The following is a 17,340-nucleotide window of genomic DNA, read 5'->3' on the forward strand; positions in this document are numbered from 1 at the left end:
ACTGGAGGTTGTGGAGTATAGAAGTACAGGGCCTAACTCTACTTAAAAGAATTGCTTGTCCTTCAGTGCCAAGAATGGAAGCTGGGACACTGGGCAGGAAGCTCTTGCAATAATCCAGGTGAGAAATAATGGTGGTGGCCGTGGAAGCAAGGGATGAAAGCAGTCAGGTTCTGGATATACTCTGAAGGTGAGCCAATAGGCTTTTCTGGTAGATAAGCAGTAGAGTCTGAGAAAAAGTAGTCCAGAATAACTCTCAGTCACCTTTTTTAATAAGGTTGGGGATACACAGCAAGAGGAGCAAGTTTGGAGGGGAATAAAAGGACATTTAGGACATGTTGCGTTTGAGATGCCTGTTACACATCCAAGAGGAGATGCCAAGATCCAGCTCAATAAATGTGTCTGGAGTTCAGACGGGAGGTCCATGCTCAACACACAGATAGTCCTTAAAGCCAAGAGGCTGGAGTGTGAATAGAGAAGAGATTAAAGAACTAAGCCTCTGGCTACCTAATTTGAGATTTAAAGATATGAAAAGAAAACAGCAAAGGAGACTGAGAAGTAGCAGCTACAAAAGAAGTGAGAAAACTGGTCGAGGGTGCTGTCCCGGAAGTGAAGGAAAGAAAATTATTCAAGAGATCCATGCAGTTAAGTGACACTAGGAAGCCAAGTAGTATGAATACCAAGAGCTGACCATTGGGTCAGGCAACGTGAGTGTCATTGGTGACCTTGTTGAGAGTCTTGGTGAGGAAAGGGGCCAAAAGCCTGGTTGACATGGGTTCAAGTGAAGCTGAGAATGTTGGACCAGCAAGTATAGAAGATGTCAAGAGGTCTTGCTGTGAAGGGAGGGGAGGCATGGAGCAGTGGCTGAAGGTGTAATGCTGGGCACCAAAGCACACTCATGTGCTGATGGGAAGGATCTAAAAGGAAAAGAAAATTGACAATGCAAGCAAGAGAAGAGCATTGATCATTCTAGAAACTGTATCATGATATCTCCCAAGTCTTAGGGTTTTTTTTTTAATATACTATTTTTTTTAACATCTTTATTGGAGTATAATTGCTTTACAATGGTGTGTGAGTTTCTGCTGTACAACAAAGTGAATCAGCTATATGTATATATATATCCCCATATCTCCTCCCTCTTGCGTCTCCTTCACACCCTCCCTATCCCACCCCTCTAGGTGGTCACAAAGCACCAAGCTGATCTCCCTGTGCTATGCAGCTGCTTCCCTCTAGCTATCTATTTTACATTTGGTAGTGTATATATGTCCACGCCACTCTCTCACTTCGCCCCATCTTACCCTTCTCCTGCCCCGCCATGTCCTCAAGTCCATTCTCTACGTCTGCGTCTTTATTCCTGTCCTGCCCCTAGGTTCATCAGAACTTTTTCTTTTTTTTTTTTTTTTTAGATTCCATATATATGCGTTAGCATACAGTATTTATTTTTCTCTTTCTGACTTACTTCACTCTGTATGACAGACTCTAGGTCCATCCACCTCACTACAAATAACTCAATTTCGTTCCTTTTTATGGCTGAGTAATATTCCATTGTATATATGTGCCACATCTTCTTTATCCATTCACCTGTTGATGGACACTTAAGTTGCTTCCATTTAAAATGGGATAATAATACTTGCCTAGTAGTTTTGTTATGAAGATCAAATGAAATAATACATGGGAAGTATTTTGAAAGATGTTTAAGATTATACATACAATAACCGCTGAAAATTATAGTAGCCATATACATGTGTATAAATATACATGTTATGGTTGTTTTATACACTTACTCACACACAGACCTTTTGAGTTGAACTTCTAGTTCTGTGGTTCTGTAGAAGTCGAGATACGGTGCATCTTTGTGGGTGCAGCTATTCATCAATGGAAAAGAAGCAGCTGTGGCAAACAGGAAAGGCCAGAGGCTTGCAAGCTAGTTGTCTTGGTCATACTATTTAACCTGTCCAAGACTCAGTCTCCTGACCTATAAAATGAATATTAAAATCTCTACCTTAACGGAAGAGATTAATATAGGGAAGTGAAAAGGTTTATATCAAAGTTCCAACATGTAGGAGACATTCAGTACACTCTTCCTGGATTACAGAAGCCAAGCCCCACCCACGTCAGTCTAATCATCTTCTAGGCTTTAAAGTTATCAGTCAATGTTTTCCAAAGGTGCTTTTTGGAACCTATGTAATTAAAAAGATTTTAAAGTAGCCATACTTTAACGAAGCCCTGCTCTTTGAAAAGTGAGGCAAAACCTTGGTGTTCTGAGCATTGTAGCTGTATAATAAGCGAGCACAGTCTCAGTATGATAAAATAAGCAGATCAGCCTCTTTATGGGCCATAAGACAATGTGGCTTTTGTGAAACAAATCTGTATGTTTAACGAGAGGGCCTACATCAGTCTCTGCTACTGAAGATGTTTACTATTAGTGATTCTTGCTATGGAGGAACTAAGTGTTTCCCCACTTCCCCTGCCCTAGGGAACAATTGCTCCATGTAAGTTACAACCAGTAGATTTGTTTGCTGAGCAGAAGAATGGATTTTGGTGTTTTTGGAGGCCACTGTAGGTATAGCTCAGTTATAGGAATGGCAGTAATACATCCTGAAGGTGGGATTGAGTGCAGGCAGGAAACATCTCTCTGAACCACAAGGATGGAGTCATTCTCTAATGTTGACGTCATAAAAGGTCAAGGATGGGCAGGATCCTGAGAGTCAGCAGGTTCATCCAAAATTAAACCACCTTAGGAAAATAATCAACCATTTTGTTTTTAAAAAATGACTCCAGAGAAGGTCATTACAATAGTGGCCAAGGTTGGGCTCCTAAGCAAAGTAATTTTTCTTGTATTTAACTTTGATGATTCTCTTTTCCTTTAAGATACCTTTTAAATGTCTATATATCGCACCAATAACAAATCAACATCGACTTTTATATGATGAGAGGCATATTCATGGATTCTAGTTTTAGATAGACATTCACTTTTAAGATAATTTGAAACTTGAGAATTTAACAAATTAGCTCATTTCATCTAAGAACTAATGGCCTTTCTCTGAGTCATTCACAATTGAGGGATTAAAGAAAACATCTTCTTGCTATATTAGTCATGCAGGACCCTTGACTTAGCTTGGAGAATGTTTATGGGAATGATAAGTAGTTTTTCAGTTTCAGATTTCTAGTGTGCTAATTTCCTTTTATGAGTAAACCAGTCATGAGTTTGGAAAGAGGAGCGTCAACATGAATGCAACTTACTGATTTAGTGGTTATTTGAACAAGAATCTATATAATTCAGCAGATATCAGGAGCCTTACATGAAGCTCTAACAGTTTATGTGAACTTTAGTCATGAAAACATCTATAATATGGGTAATGAAATACCAGGAAAACTATTTGGAGACAATTTTCCATGGATCTCTTGGGTTTCTGCAAGTCTTGTGAGTCGAGACGCTGACTGGCTTTGCTCTGGACTATCTTTTCAAGGATGCTTTTATATCAACAGCCTTGGAAGACAGACACTTCTCTTCCCAGAGCAAAGGGCAGGCTTGTTTATAACATTGGAGGATGGAGATAGCGTCTCCTTCCGGAGTAAGGATAAGTGTGCTTATTGCTCATTATAATAAAGGTGGTACCTCCTCTGGAGCAAAGGGAAGGCATGATTATTGCCCATTATAAAAAAGAATCTGGGTTCCTTAAGCTCAGGGCTCCTCCCCTGTAATGCAAACCTCGGTGTGTGCAGGTGTCCCCTGTCCCTCTTTGTGTCTTCATGGGAGCATTGAGTCTTGGGGGAACAACAAGGAAATGCTGATATTCTTACTACCACTACTGCTGTGAGTAATAAAGTCCTCTGTCTCTGATTTAGGCATCTCATGTCTTCTAGCAGCGTCCGGCAGACTGTGACAGGCTAACTTCTTAGCTTGCAAGTAGGGTAAAATCTCAGACCTGACACAGTTTTTTTTTTTAATATAAATTTATTTATTTATGTATTTAATTAATTTATTTGGCTGCGTTGGGTCTTCATTGCTGTGCGTGGGCTTTCTCTAGTTGCAGCCTGCGGGGGCTACTCTTCATTGCGGTGCACAGGCTTCTCATTGCGGTGGCTTCTCTTGTTGAGGAACACAGGCTCTAGGCACTCGGGCTCAGTAGTTGTGGCTCACGGGCTTAGTTGCTCCATGGCATGTGGGATCTCCCCAGACCAGGGCTCGAACCCGTGTCCCCTGCAATGGCAGGCAGATTCTTAACCAGTGTGCCACCAGGGAACCCCCCGACACAGTTTTGACAGTCACATTGATATGCATTGGAAAGGTATTGTGTGTGTGCGTGTGTGTGTGTGTGTGTGTGTGTGTGTGTGTGTGTGAGAGAGAGAGAGAGAGAGAGAGACCTTCCATGTAAATGAGGTGGTTTAGAATTTCTGATAAACTAGCAAAATAAATAAAAATTTTTAAAAGGCCGTCTCCACCACTGTTACATTTTAAAACTGGTGATTATCCCCTAGATTGTAGATTCTTAACAGGAAAGAACTGTGCCTTCATCTCTGAAGTCATAGCTCCTTGCTCTGTGCCTGACACATAGTAGGTATTCAATAAATATTTGTGGAACCAAAGTTAAATAAAGCACACCACTATAGAGTGCTTTTTTATAGCACAGTCTCTTTTAATAATTTCATTTGATAATTATTAAGCTTTACTCTTGAAAAGGGGTGTTACTAATATTTTGAGTATTATATAATACAATTTTTCATTTTACTATAATTTTATCAAAAACTAGTTTTTTCTTTAAAGGCTGATTATCAAGCTGCTCTGCATTTTCTAATGTGTTTTGACTATATCCAGCCTCATGGAATAGAGCGGAGTTGGCAAGTTAAGATATTTTACTTCTCCTCATTGGATAAAATGAGGTTGAAAATCATTTTCAACCTCTGTGATCCTATGGTACTGATCTCCTATTTTTCCCCCATGAATCTAAAGAATATTAATATTCATTTCAAAGTCACTCTCTTTGTAAGTCACATTTTCTGGGATTCCTTTTCTCTCTTTAGGAAGGCACACCTGTCTTTGCCTGGAGATGGAAAAATGTAAACAAAAAAATAATTCACCAGGAGGGAAAAGCAGTGCAAACCCTAAGCCTATGGTTATTTGTGCATCTGAGGCTGGGATCCTCTCTCACAGTCTATTCCAGACAGTTTATCTGAGCCCAGGTGGGTCAGGTGTTCTTTGGGTCTGGGGCCGGGATGGAGTGCTAACCTGGAGCTGAAGATGGGGAACTCTCCTTATAAAGTTCCCATTATCATCCTTGGAATAGAGCAAGGATTACTTTACTCTAAATGACTTGTATTAAAAATATTGCTGTGAATAAAAAATTCAGTTTAATGGTTGAAAGTATGGGGCTTAGAGTTGGGCAGATTTCCTGTCTGGCCTGGGAATGAAACCCGCACCCCAGAGCTGAGTGGGGATGAAATGTCATCGTATCTGTCGTGGCCCCAGTGCTGTGACTGCCCTGTGGAGAAGGGTTCAGAAATCTTAATTATAGCAACTGCTATTTCACCTATTATTTGTATGTCAGGTAGGCAGGCCAGAAAGAAACACATCTGCCTTCCTGGTGGCATGGGGTAGGGTGGGAACGGGGTGGAGGGTAGGGTCCGGTGAGGAGCTGGGGCAGAAAAAGAAATAGCAGCTGTGAATAGATCTCCTGTTAGAGAAGGTTCTGGTGAAGGTGATGTCTCTGCATCTGAAGGTTCTGGGTTTTTTTCTGTGTTTTTATTTTTGTCACAGGTGCTTGGGAGACAATAATTCTCATAAAGATTCATCACTCCACAGGTGTTTTGAATCAGAAAATAATGAACAATAGGACCCGGGTTCTGGCCTCAGAATCTCCTACAGTCCATTCAAAGGTCTTTCGTAAACAGTATCTTAAATAGGGATCAGGGCACTAATTCTATTAGAACTGAATATTTCTCTTCTTAGAAAAGTGCATTGTACCTTTTCTGGCTGAAATCTAACTTGAATGTGCTGCCGAACACTTTCTGCAAGAAACTATGATGTAGAAATCGGTCCCAAAATTCTGCAGAGGAACGAATGCATCACCTAGCGTGCAGAGACGAACTCGTCTGAACCTTGACTTGTTAACTCTGATGTAAAGAGGTTAATCTCCAGAGCTTGTTTAGTTCAAAATACTCTATATTCATTAATTCCTTGTCATTTGTGACACACAGAGAGAAAAAGCATGTGCACATCTGCGTGTGTGCATGTACCTGCGTGTGTGACACGGAAGAGGAAAACTGAAGGGGAGAAACATGACCGAAGCTTGATGTTCAAAGGAATACTGAGTCAATGTTATTCTAGGCAACACACACAAATTTCAACTTAGAAACTGGCAAGTTGGTTGTGTTTTTCAGATGACCAAAGTGCATACTTTCAGAATGATGGAAGACTATTTCAACATGATATTTAACAAGTCTTCTATATTGATGACAAAATTCCAGGCTCAACCAGACTGAGCCGAGCTACCACCATTCGATCTGGGGCAACCACTTTCTCAAGGGAACAAGACACTCCCTGGTGAGCGAGACTGCACTCCGGGGGAGAGATGTTTTATTTAGTTTGTGGATGAAATGATATGGTATACACCACGGGTCTGCTCGATTTTCTGCCTGGTTTCAGTGCCGACTATCTGGACCAACTTCACTATTCCTCTCTAAAAGATACAGAGCGTCCCCAGCTAGCCAGCCAGCCCTCACAGCGCAAGCCTGAGTCAGGAGCCAGGAACTCAGGTTTCAAAGTGACTTAGACAATTTACTGACACCTCGGTCCCCATTTTCCTATCTGTGAGACAGTTTTGCTTGCCCCGCTAAATTTAAGAAGATGTTGAGAAAGTTTTACAATGTCTATGGATCCATCTGAGCTCTCCTTCCAAGAATGACAACTGTTGGGGGCCGCTTTCAGGGTGGTTGCCTTCCCCAGACCACGCTCCTCTGAGAACTGCCTCTCGCCCCCGCAGCCCTGGGCCCCAGCAGCCAGCTCACTTGACGTATGGCTGAGCTCCTGGCCAGAGTTGGTGGAACCAAGGGTGGACGAGAGAAGGTGACCTCTAGGAAGCCGAGCCTATTGGTGCCTCACCCTCAGAAATCTGGAAGGGGAACCTAGAACCTGGCTCAGTTGGCTGGGAGTCCTGAGACTGCGAAGTGATGTAGAGCCACGGTCCAGAGAAGCAGGAAAAGCCATCTGCAAAGAGAGAACTGATTCCGAAAAGCAGAGAAGCAGAAACGAGCCCCCGCTGGTCCCCAGAGAAGACGCTGCTCCTTGGCTCCAGTCCCTCAGTCCAGGACTACGTGCACCCGGGCCCCTCTTCCTGCCCTTGGTTGCCAAGCGATAGCCTCATGTCCTCCCAACAAATCTCACTTTTTAGCACCTGCTAGCTGGAGTCATTCTCTGTTACCTGGAGCCAGATGATCCCTAAGCTTGAAATCATATCATCTGCGTTGCTTGTTGCAGAAAAGCTAGCAACGTCGCTGACACCTAAGGATTCGCGGCAAGATTTTTGTAAGGCAAGCAGATTTCTTAAAAATCCCTTCCCAGAACAAACCAACACACACACTAGCTTCCTGCTCGTTCCTCGGCATCCTTGTCTGTTAGGGTTAAGTCCATTTTTTGTTCAACATTAACATGAAACTGAGCAGAACTTGAAAGCAGAGCCCAGAACTCAGCCATTAGCAGAGTTTTAATTTTTATTAGCACATTGAAAGATGACCCATCTCAAAGCACTCCTCAGCCAAGCTGGGTTTTGACTTCTGTCCATACACAGGTGGACTCGCTCCATTCACCAGCCACGGCCGCCCCATGTCACTCGGTGAAATACGCATGTCATTCACAGCACAGTTGGCCCATGCCAAGTATGCTGTCAAGGGCATCCAATGAACCAGAAGAATTTGGGACTGAGACCAGACGCCGTCCACCACCACCGTCCAGCGGTCCCTGGAGGTGTGAGAAGCCAAGTCACTTCTGTTCACAGAGAATCGGAGTGAATCATGACCATTTCTGTCAGCCTGAGGTTGAAAGTGAAACCCTATTCAACCATCAAGATTTGCTCAACGGGAGGTTGGTTACGGTGGGAAGCAAAGCACAGCACATACCCATAAGTAGTCCCAGACCTGTAGGTGGAGAGCTTTCCTTTATGGTCCCTGGTTCAGCACATCATCAAAGAGTCTCTCTCTCTCTCCTTCATAGAAAAATGGCCAGTACACTGTTTTAAACAGATCACTAGATGAAAAGTTGAAATACTGGTTTTAACCCCAGCTATGTGTCCTCGAGCAAATTATTGGCTTCTCTGAGTCTCAATTTCCTTGTCTTTATTTATTTTTCACTTTTTCTTCCTAGCTGTATTAAGATATAATTAACGTATAACATTGTGTAAGTTGAAAGTGTTATATTGCACTATGATTATCACCGAGTGTGAGCTAACACCTCAATCATGTCACATAATTACCATTTCTTATTTTTTTAATGGGCATTAGACTACATCACCTCCAAGTTTCCTTCCAGGTGTAAAGATGGGCGGCTCTTCTCCTTATAGTAGAAACTCTTTGGGGTAGGGGTCATATTTTCAACTCCTGTGGCCCCTCCCCATTGCCCCCTCCACAGTGACGGTCTTTCCTAAAGGGGGGTGAATGTGTCATGAAAATCGAGGGGTTGATCAGTCTTCCTCTAAAATGCACACACTTAGGCGTCACAAACCTCAGCCATTAAGCTACAAACCACCCCAATGATAAAGGCCCCCTTTCCGCCAAGTGACTTCATCACAACAAGAGATTACTATCAAAAGGATGTTTCATCCTGCAACTTCCCAAGAGAGATAAGGCTTCTAAATTGATATCTATGAACTCTGTCATTCTACAGAGGCAGATAGCTACTCATATTTCCCCACAGAAGAAGTGGGGTTAGCAGGAAAATAAAAGTGTGTTTCAACTCCTTTTCAGTGGAATTTACGGGTAAACTGAGGGGATTCACCTTGGTTTTTTTTTTTTATTTTTATTGGGGTAGAGTTGATTTACAATGTTGTGTTAGTTTCAGGTGTACAGCAAAGTGAATCAGTTATACATATACATATATCCACTCTTTTTTAGATTCTTTTCCCATATAGGTCATTACAGAGTACTGAGTAGAGTTCCCTGCACCATGCAGTAGGTCCTTACTGGTTATCTATTTTATATATAGTGGTGTGTGTATGTCAGTCCCAATCTTCCAATTTATCCCTCCCCCCTGCCTTAACCCTGGTAATCATATGTTTGTTTTCTACACCTGTGACTCTATTTCTGTTTTGTAGATAAGTTCATTTGCGCCCTTTCTTTAGATCCCGGGAGGCCAGACTCTGGCTGAGAATATCCTGATATCTGGGCATCCCCACTCCACAGAGCAGCCACAGAGAGGGTAGTTCACTTCCCCGGCCTCCCGGCCTGTTCTGCTGACTCCTGCCTTGTGGGTCACACAAGAGTGCTAGCAGAGGGCACTCTTGTGAGAAAAGTGCCAGGAACTGTGCCTCCGCTAGAAATGTCACCAAGACTCCGTTATGGAACAAGAACAAGACATCCCCCTTGACTTCCAGGCATTCTGATTCTGCAGAATCCAGGCATTCTGATTTTGCAGGCTGGTGTGTGTGGTGTTTGCTTGCTCTGTGCTGCCAACCCCCTTGCTGACTTTTGCAGCCACGTGAGGCTGAGCTATTATCAACGGTGCATCAGGAATAGGGCTCCTTGTTTGATGCAGAAACACTTGGCCAAAAATGCGTTCATCTTGGAGGATCCATGAAACTTTAAAGATAAGAAAAACATGCTGTTTGAAATCAGAGAGAGCTCTCTGGAAAATTGAGTGTGTAAAGATGGTCAAATGTGACATGAATGCCAGTGATGTGTGCAGACCACACCATGTCTGCTCATTCTGTGACTTGATGAGTGTTATTTTGAACTGAAGTGACTTTGCATAAGCATGGATATTTTCCCTTTTTTCTTCTATTTTTTTAAGAAGGAAGAAAATAAATTAAACCCAGTAGTAGCCAATGAGTAAATATGTTATCTATTGTTAAAATTTATCTATAGCTGTACCCATAGAAAAATTCATGTAAGAGTGTAACTTCATAATGAATTTTAAGATGTACTTTTGGATCATTGCTTTTATAATTTTCATCACAGTGATTTTTTTTTTATAGAAAAGTAACATTTTTATGGCAATCTCTGATGTCTCTATTCCCCATAGAGAACAGACACACTTGTCTCCAACTGTTAAACTTCCTTTTACTGAGTCGGTGATCACTCTGCATTGTCAATCACTGCTTGTAAGTACATCTCCTTCAACAGACCATGGAGTCCTTGAAATAAAGGGACATCCCTCCCTTAGGCTTAAAATACTTAGCAATTGCTACATATGAGATATGTAATAAAGAATTATTACAAAAATAAGTAAATTTACCATTACAGAACCATGTTACATAATGCAAAAAAAAAAATATATATATATATATATAATGAAGTCTCAAGTCTAATGGGCCAGAACAAAAACAAAAAAGGAAAAAACTAACTTAATTTGTAGCATTCCTTTTTATCTGATGTCAATTTTTTTCTCCAATAAACCATTGGTAGGTGAAAGGCAAATGTTAAATCCCTATTGATAACAATGCATCATACAGAAGGAACACCATCCAAGCAAAAATACATTCTTGGTCAACTTGAGTTTTCTCTCAAATATATATAAATTGAGATCCACTAAAAGGAATTTAATTCCTATCCAGAGTAATTCAGGGAATCTTTTCTGGAGGAGACCTCTGTCAAGATGAAATAATGCAGTCTGCTTGAGCTGAGTCCAAGTATTTTAGAATGTGTTGCCCTCACCATTTTTGAAAGTCCAAAATAGAAGATCTAAAAAAAAAAATCCACAACTTTTTTTTTTTTCTCTGAATGGAACATTCCATTTTGGTGCAGTTCATCAATTTTTTCCATCTTGCTCTTATTACTGTTTTTTTTACCAGATGCCCATTTCTTTCTGTTATTTCTCTCCATGCCCATGCGCATATCCATGCCTGGTAACCTGAGGTTTATTTATTTTTATTTTTTAATTGAAGTATAGTTGACTTACAATGTTGTGTTAATGACTGCTATACAGCAAAGTGATTCAGTTATACATATATATATTTCTTAATATATATTCTTTTCCATTATGGTTTATCATAGGATATTGAATATAGTTTTCTGTGCTATACAGTAGGACCTTGTTGTTTATCCATTATATATGTAAAAGCTTATGTCTGCTAATCCCAACCTCCCACTTCATCCCTCCCCCCAACCTCCTCCTCCCTGGCAACTAGCAGTCCCAGGTTTATTTTGACGGAGCACGCTGGCTGTGGTCAGGGTCAGAGGAAAAAAGTTAGTCTTCACGTCCAAGTTTTAAAATGCTGTTTTATGGACCATATCGAAGATTGTTTTTCTTTCTCAAAATCTTTCTAAGAGAAAAAACTTACACCATTTAGGGAGCTTCATACTGGGAACAGTCTGCATACTGGGCTGTATTGTTTCTTCACTCTTAGGGGGCAAAGCAGGCACTGTACTTCCCACAATCACATGATTAAGATGACCCCATTTTTGTCCTCTGCTCCAAGGTCTCTGGACTAAGAAAGAGGCTGGTGGCCTGTACAGCAAGACAAAAGATGGCAGTTTGATAATATCATGTATCTAGAGAACAGCTTCAGGGAAGGTTGTCTGTTTAGCTCTGGATTACACTTCACCGGAGCACACTTCACCAGAAGCAAAGCACTAGCAAGTGACATTGTACTGGACCCTTACCGTGAACTTTTTTCTACCGGAAAAGGGGGATAGATTGGGGAGGGGAGTGGATGGAAGATTCTTCCCTCCATGTCTGACTTGAGTGTCATCCATTTATACCTCCTTGATCCCAGCATTAGTTACTGGAAGTAGGATGTGAGAAAGTAAAATGAGAACATAGGCAGTCAGACAATAGACTCTCAGCCTAGGAAAGGACTTTAAAGCATTTCTATTCTACCCAGTTATCTGCAGTTGAAATCCCTCGATAATATCTCTGACAAGCAGTTGCCTGGTGTTTAGTTAGACAGTGAATAAGACAATACACTCAGAGTGCGGCTATCACCGTCCTCAGAAGGATGCAATGTTCTCAGGAGGACCCTGTCCCCTCTTGGAGATCTAGATGTTTTGGCCATAGGTGTGACTTTTCTGACCTCAGGCATTTTGTGTTGATCTGGTTAGATCGTTGGTCAGAATGCAGGCTCACAGCTTCCATCGTTAGGTCTCATGACACTAGGAGGCTTATTTGTTTATTTTGCAAGGAGAGCTCAAGAGGAGGTGAAAAAAACCCCAAATGTTCTGCAAGCCCTTTAGCTTCCCATACATGGTAGCCAGCACTTCCGCGGGCTCTGTTTAAAGGTTTCTTTCCCTTTGCTGTGTGTGACCATGCCTAGCCATCCAAGGAACAGGCTGCTATGTGCTCTGACCTGTGGTCTGATCTTTCCTGAGGGATAGTTTATCCCACCAGACATCTCGACAGTCTGGTTCAGGCCACAGATTCGGACTCCTGGATTTCCCTTGTGGATGCTAATTTTGTCGTCACAACTCAAGGACACCACTACCCATTCAAGCCCCATTGCTTCCTCTTCCTTTTGGTTATTTTCAGTCATAGAGTTTGCCAGTATGATAGTAAAATACGCACACATTCATGTAATCTTTACTTCTAAAGAATTGAATGAAAATAAAGTGAGCCATTGCCTTCTTCTGAGGAGCTGAGGACCTTTTGCTCAATAACCATTACTAAGCTCTCACTATGTGCCAGAAGTCAAGTTGATATTTTTTTCTAATCCCATCATTGCTTTGAAATACGTATTTTGAAATTGACCCTGAAATTGACAGATCTTTTAATCTTTTTAAACATCACTTTAACGGTGTGGCTCTTCTGCTTCCTCCCAACACAATCCTTCTTGCATTTTCTGCTCCAAGAGGCGGAGGAGTAGAGTTCTGTTCTACACCAAGGAGGTAGTTGGCACTCAATGAATAAAAGATATCGTAGACCAGGGGAACACTCAGAAAATATAATTATTAAAGCAGAGATGTATGGTAGGGCTTTCAGCAACAGAGCTGCTTGAAACTCCTTCAGAAAGAAGAGCTAGAATTCCTTATCTTCCTTTTATTTTAGCATCCAGACTTCCCCTCCTGGCTCCTAAAAAACAGCTTAAGCTCCTTTCTGCTCCATAGCTTGTCGGTGACTAATCATAGTATAAGTGTTCCTCTCCAGCTATAAGTAACATTGGAGATGCCAAAACTCAGAGAAGCATTAAATCACATGGAACGTTCGTATCAGTAGAACTCAGGTCCTCTAATGATCATCACTACCTCCTATAATAGTACGATTCAAGGATCCACCTGGAAACAGAGCCCCTTATCATTTGCTGACAAAGAAGTCTAAGAAGTGCTTCTTAGCTGGAAAGACACTCAACTTATATTGTACCACTCTTGTTTTCTCCTCCCACGTGGGCCGTGTACCCTGAAGGAAATACTTCTTAAATGTGTTAGGAGGTTCTGTCCATTCTTCAACCCTGAGGTGACAGTGGCAGATGGTTATCGCCCTTCTTTTAGGCATCACGATACCTAAATTACCATGTCACGATGGGACCCATTCTGATGTCAGAAGCTAATGTCCTGTGAGGCGAATGGGCTGCTTCCCAGAAGACCTGGAATAAATGAGGGGCAGTGGAAGTGGTCCCCCCATCGAGTGCAAGTAATAAGCAGGTACATGGTGTGCAGAGAATTTAAAAACAATGATAAGATCAACTAAAAGTCTATCTGCTGTTTAGTATTTCCATGTGCTGGCATTTCTAAACAATGTCAGTGATAAAACACGCCTTCCTGAAAAAAATCTGTTTCTGGCTATACTCTGTTTGGAATAATTGCTGAAGTTATTGTTGATTTTACATACGAAAATATCTCTGCAACCTTCAAATTAGCATGCCTTGATTATGTATTCTTTAATAAACATGGTATTTTAAATGGAAGTGAACAGAGAGAACCCACTTTCCCAGCTGGTGCCCACCAAGCCGACTGAGCAGCTTGTGCTTCTTTCAAGAGTTTGTGGTCAGGGGCTTGGAGCTGGTAAAGCTTGTTTCCGTGACAGTGCGTGTGTTCAATTGCTATGGTACTACACATTCCTATGATTAAACAGTAGATTCAAAACAAATGATAAAATAATGATAGTATATTAGTCACCTAGGGTTGCCATAACAAAATAGCACAGGCTAAGTGGCTTAAATACCAAAATTAATTTTCTCACAGTTCTGGAGGCTGGAAGTACAAGATCAAAGTGTCAGCAAGGTTGGTTTCCAGTGAGGCCTCTCTCCTCAGCTTGTAGACAGCCATCTTCTCCCTGTGTACTTACACGGCCTTTCCTCTGTGCACACAGGGAGAGAAAGATTTCTTTCTCTTCTTATAAAGACAGCAATCCTATTAGGTCAGGGCCCTACCCTTATGACCTCACTTAACCTTAATTTCCTCCTCAAAAACTCGATCTCCAAAAAGTCACATTGAGGATTAGGGTTCAACATATGAATTGGGGTGGTAGTACAATTCAGTCCATAACAGGTACTGATGGACTGAATTGAAACAGAACCTTGGTCACTTCAATTCTCTCCTTCATTGTGACTGTGCAGCACCTTTTCTTTTGTTTAAAATTTTAAATAGAGAAACAGATCACAAATTGCAAGGCATAATATTTTTGTTTGGTAAATGCAAATGTTAGCTCATGCCTGAAATATCTTACATCTTTGGAATAATACATTTAATATTAAAATTTTTTAAATAAATTATTACCTATATAATTGTGATTTACTTGTTATTAAACTGAAATGTATCGCTTGTTATTGCAATAGGCAAATATGTAGATAGGCTGCCCCCTTTTTAAAAAAAATACTTTAATAGAAAGTTTTAATCCGTTACTTGCATACTTTCTTGTACTGTACAATTTTATTTTATCTTTTGAACAGCTTGGTTATACACACAATGGCCAAGGAAAGACTCTTCACTGTGTTTCTTTACTAGGCATTTTTACATTTCATTGCATTTCACGATTATAGTTGGATATGTTTGTCATTGGAGGTCAAGTAACCGTGGAAAGCCAGTCAGGAGAGGTTCTTGGTCCTGATGACTAGAAAGGAAAATGGAAAGAAGCTAAGCAAAAATCACCCTGTTGAGGTCCTGAGCTCTCAAATTAACTTAGATACGTTTTCTCTGTGGAAATGTGGCTGGACCCTTTCCTAATAATGTGGGGCTGGGGATAGGGAATAAATAGATCCACTCACCTCCAGCCAGGACTCACTCCCAGTTGTTTCCTGCTTAGGTTCAGTCTGCCCCAGCAAAGGCATGGCGCCCCAGCGCACAAGTCCAAGCCCTAGGTCACTCTGACAATCAGCCCTCGGTCACCCCCTTGGGCCTCAAGTGTGTACCCCAACAATGAACTCTCCCCTCAGGAGCGTGGACCTCAGAGAAAGCCAGCAAGGACCTGGGCTTGAGGCTGTTTGGGGTGGAGCGGCATGTTCTGGGGACCACATACCCAGATCTCGGTGACAGGGCTTCAGAGGGGCACTTCCCCTTGGCCCTATGGACCCTTCAAAGCCAAAGGAGGGTGCCAAGCTGGCCGCGCTTGCTGTGTAGGTCTAAGGAAGCACTCTTGTGGGCCACCCTGTCTACTGGTGGAAGGGACTTGGCTTTGAAATGTGGGTTAAGCACAACGTAGTTTGCAAAATTTTCGCCTCACTAGCTCCTTGGTTGCTCCACGGATCATGGATTTTAGGTGTCAGGTCCCTTACTCAAGATCCCTGGAACTGCCTTATGAGAGCCTTGGAAAGTCTTCCTGCCCCTCGGTTCTCCATCTAAGAGCAGTACCTTCCTGGCTTATTTCTGGCCTCTGTAACAGCTAGTCGGGAACACTATAGACCAAAGTCCAACTTTTACATACTTTCCTAAGAGTTAAATATAGCATTTTTTCTTGTTATGTCACATGAACCAAAATTACTTAAACAAAGACCATTCTTTAAGTGCCCTTCGTTTAATATATCTGCTTCTATGTTTGCATCGATTTATATTTGTACATGAACGTGCATGCGTGTGCATAGGCATCTGTGTACATGCATGTGTGTGTGTGTGTGTGTGTGTGTGTGTGTGTGTGTGTGTGTGTGCGTGCCTGTGTTTGTATCTTTGGCTCCCAGAAGCCCCACTGAGAGTGATTTGTTTTGAATACCGATGCCTGTTCTGGTTGAGACTTTTCTTTCCCTCTTAAAGGTTTCAGCAGAAGCTGTGAAAAGGTACAGATCAGAGCATATAACATTCCCTAAGGGACTTCTCGGAGGCTCACACTTCATGTGCCAGACTCCCTCGTTTCAGGATAGGTATTTGACATGCTTTGTTACCTGATTAAACCTGCATGTTTTTCCTTCTGGCTTATTACTGTCTGAGGCACTGTGTTGTGAAATGAAAATTACTGGCATTTGCCTGCCAAATGCAGTGATTCAGAGAATTGTGAATTAGGATTCTTTAATTACAGAGATCTGCTCCTGATAGGTTAATTTCAAAAGCAAAGTTAACCACATGTGCTCTATTTATTTTCAAACTAATTCTATTGAATTACATTTCATTTAAAAGGCCTTCTTGGTCCCCTTTTAATAAACAAAGAACAAAAGACAAAATGCTTTTTTAAGATTCAATCTCATTTCACCTGGGCTACAGAATGAAGAAGAAAATTATATTCTCATAAAATAGAATTCAAACACCAGTGATTTTTATGAGATGTTGCTTTAATAGTACTATTATTTGGTATTATTATTCTGAACTACTTTTATATTAAATTATTTGAGAATAAATAAAACAAGGTGATTTATGGGGGAAAGATAAAAGGTTCTGTTTTAAGCTCACACTGTTTTCTCTATTTCCCATTGATGTTTAGATTTTCACGAAATCACTATAAATGTTGTCTAATTTTTTATTTTATAGACCATTTTGTTATTGTTAATAGATGTTAATTTGAAACAACAGTAACAATTATAGCTCCACAGTCTATGAAGGCAGCTTCTTTATTTTTATTTTTTAAATTAATTAATTAAGTTATTTTTGGCTGCATTGGGTCTTCGTTGCTGTGCACGGGCTTTCTCTAGTTGCGGCGAGCAGGGGCTACTCTTCGTTGTGGTGCGCGGGCTTCTCATTGCGGTGGCTTCTCTTGTTGTGGAGCTCGGGCTCTAGGCGCGCGGGCTTCAGTAGTTGTGGAGCACGGGCTTAGTTGCTCCGCGGCATGTGGGATCTTCCCAG

This window comes from Balaenoptera musculus, chromosome 18, assembly GCF_009873245.2.
Source record: "Balaenoptera musculus isolate JJ_BM4_2016_0621 chromosome 18, mBalMus1.pri.v3, whole genome shotgun sequence".
Lineage (NCBI taxonomy): Eukaryota > Metazoa > Chordata > Mammalia > Artiodactyla > Balaenopteridae > Balaenoptera > Balaenoptera musculus.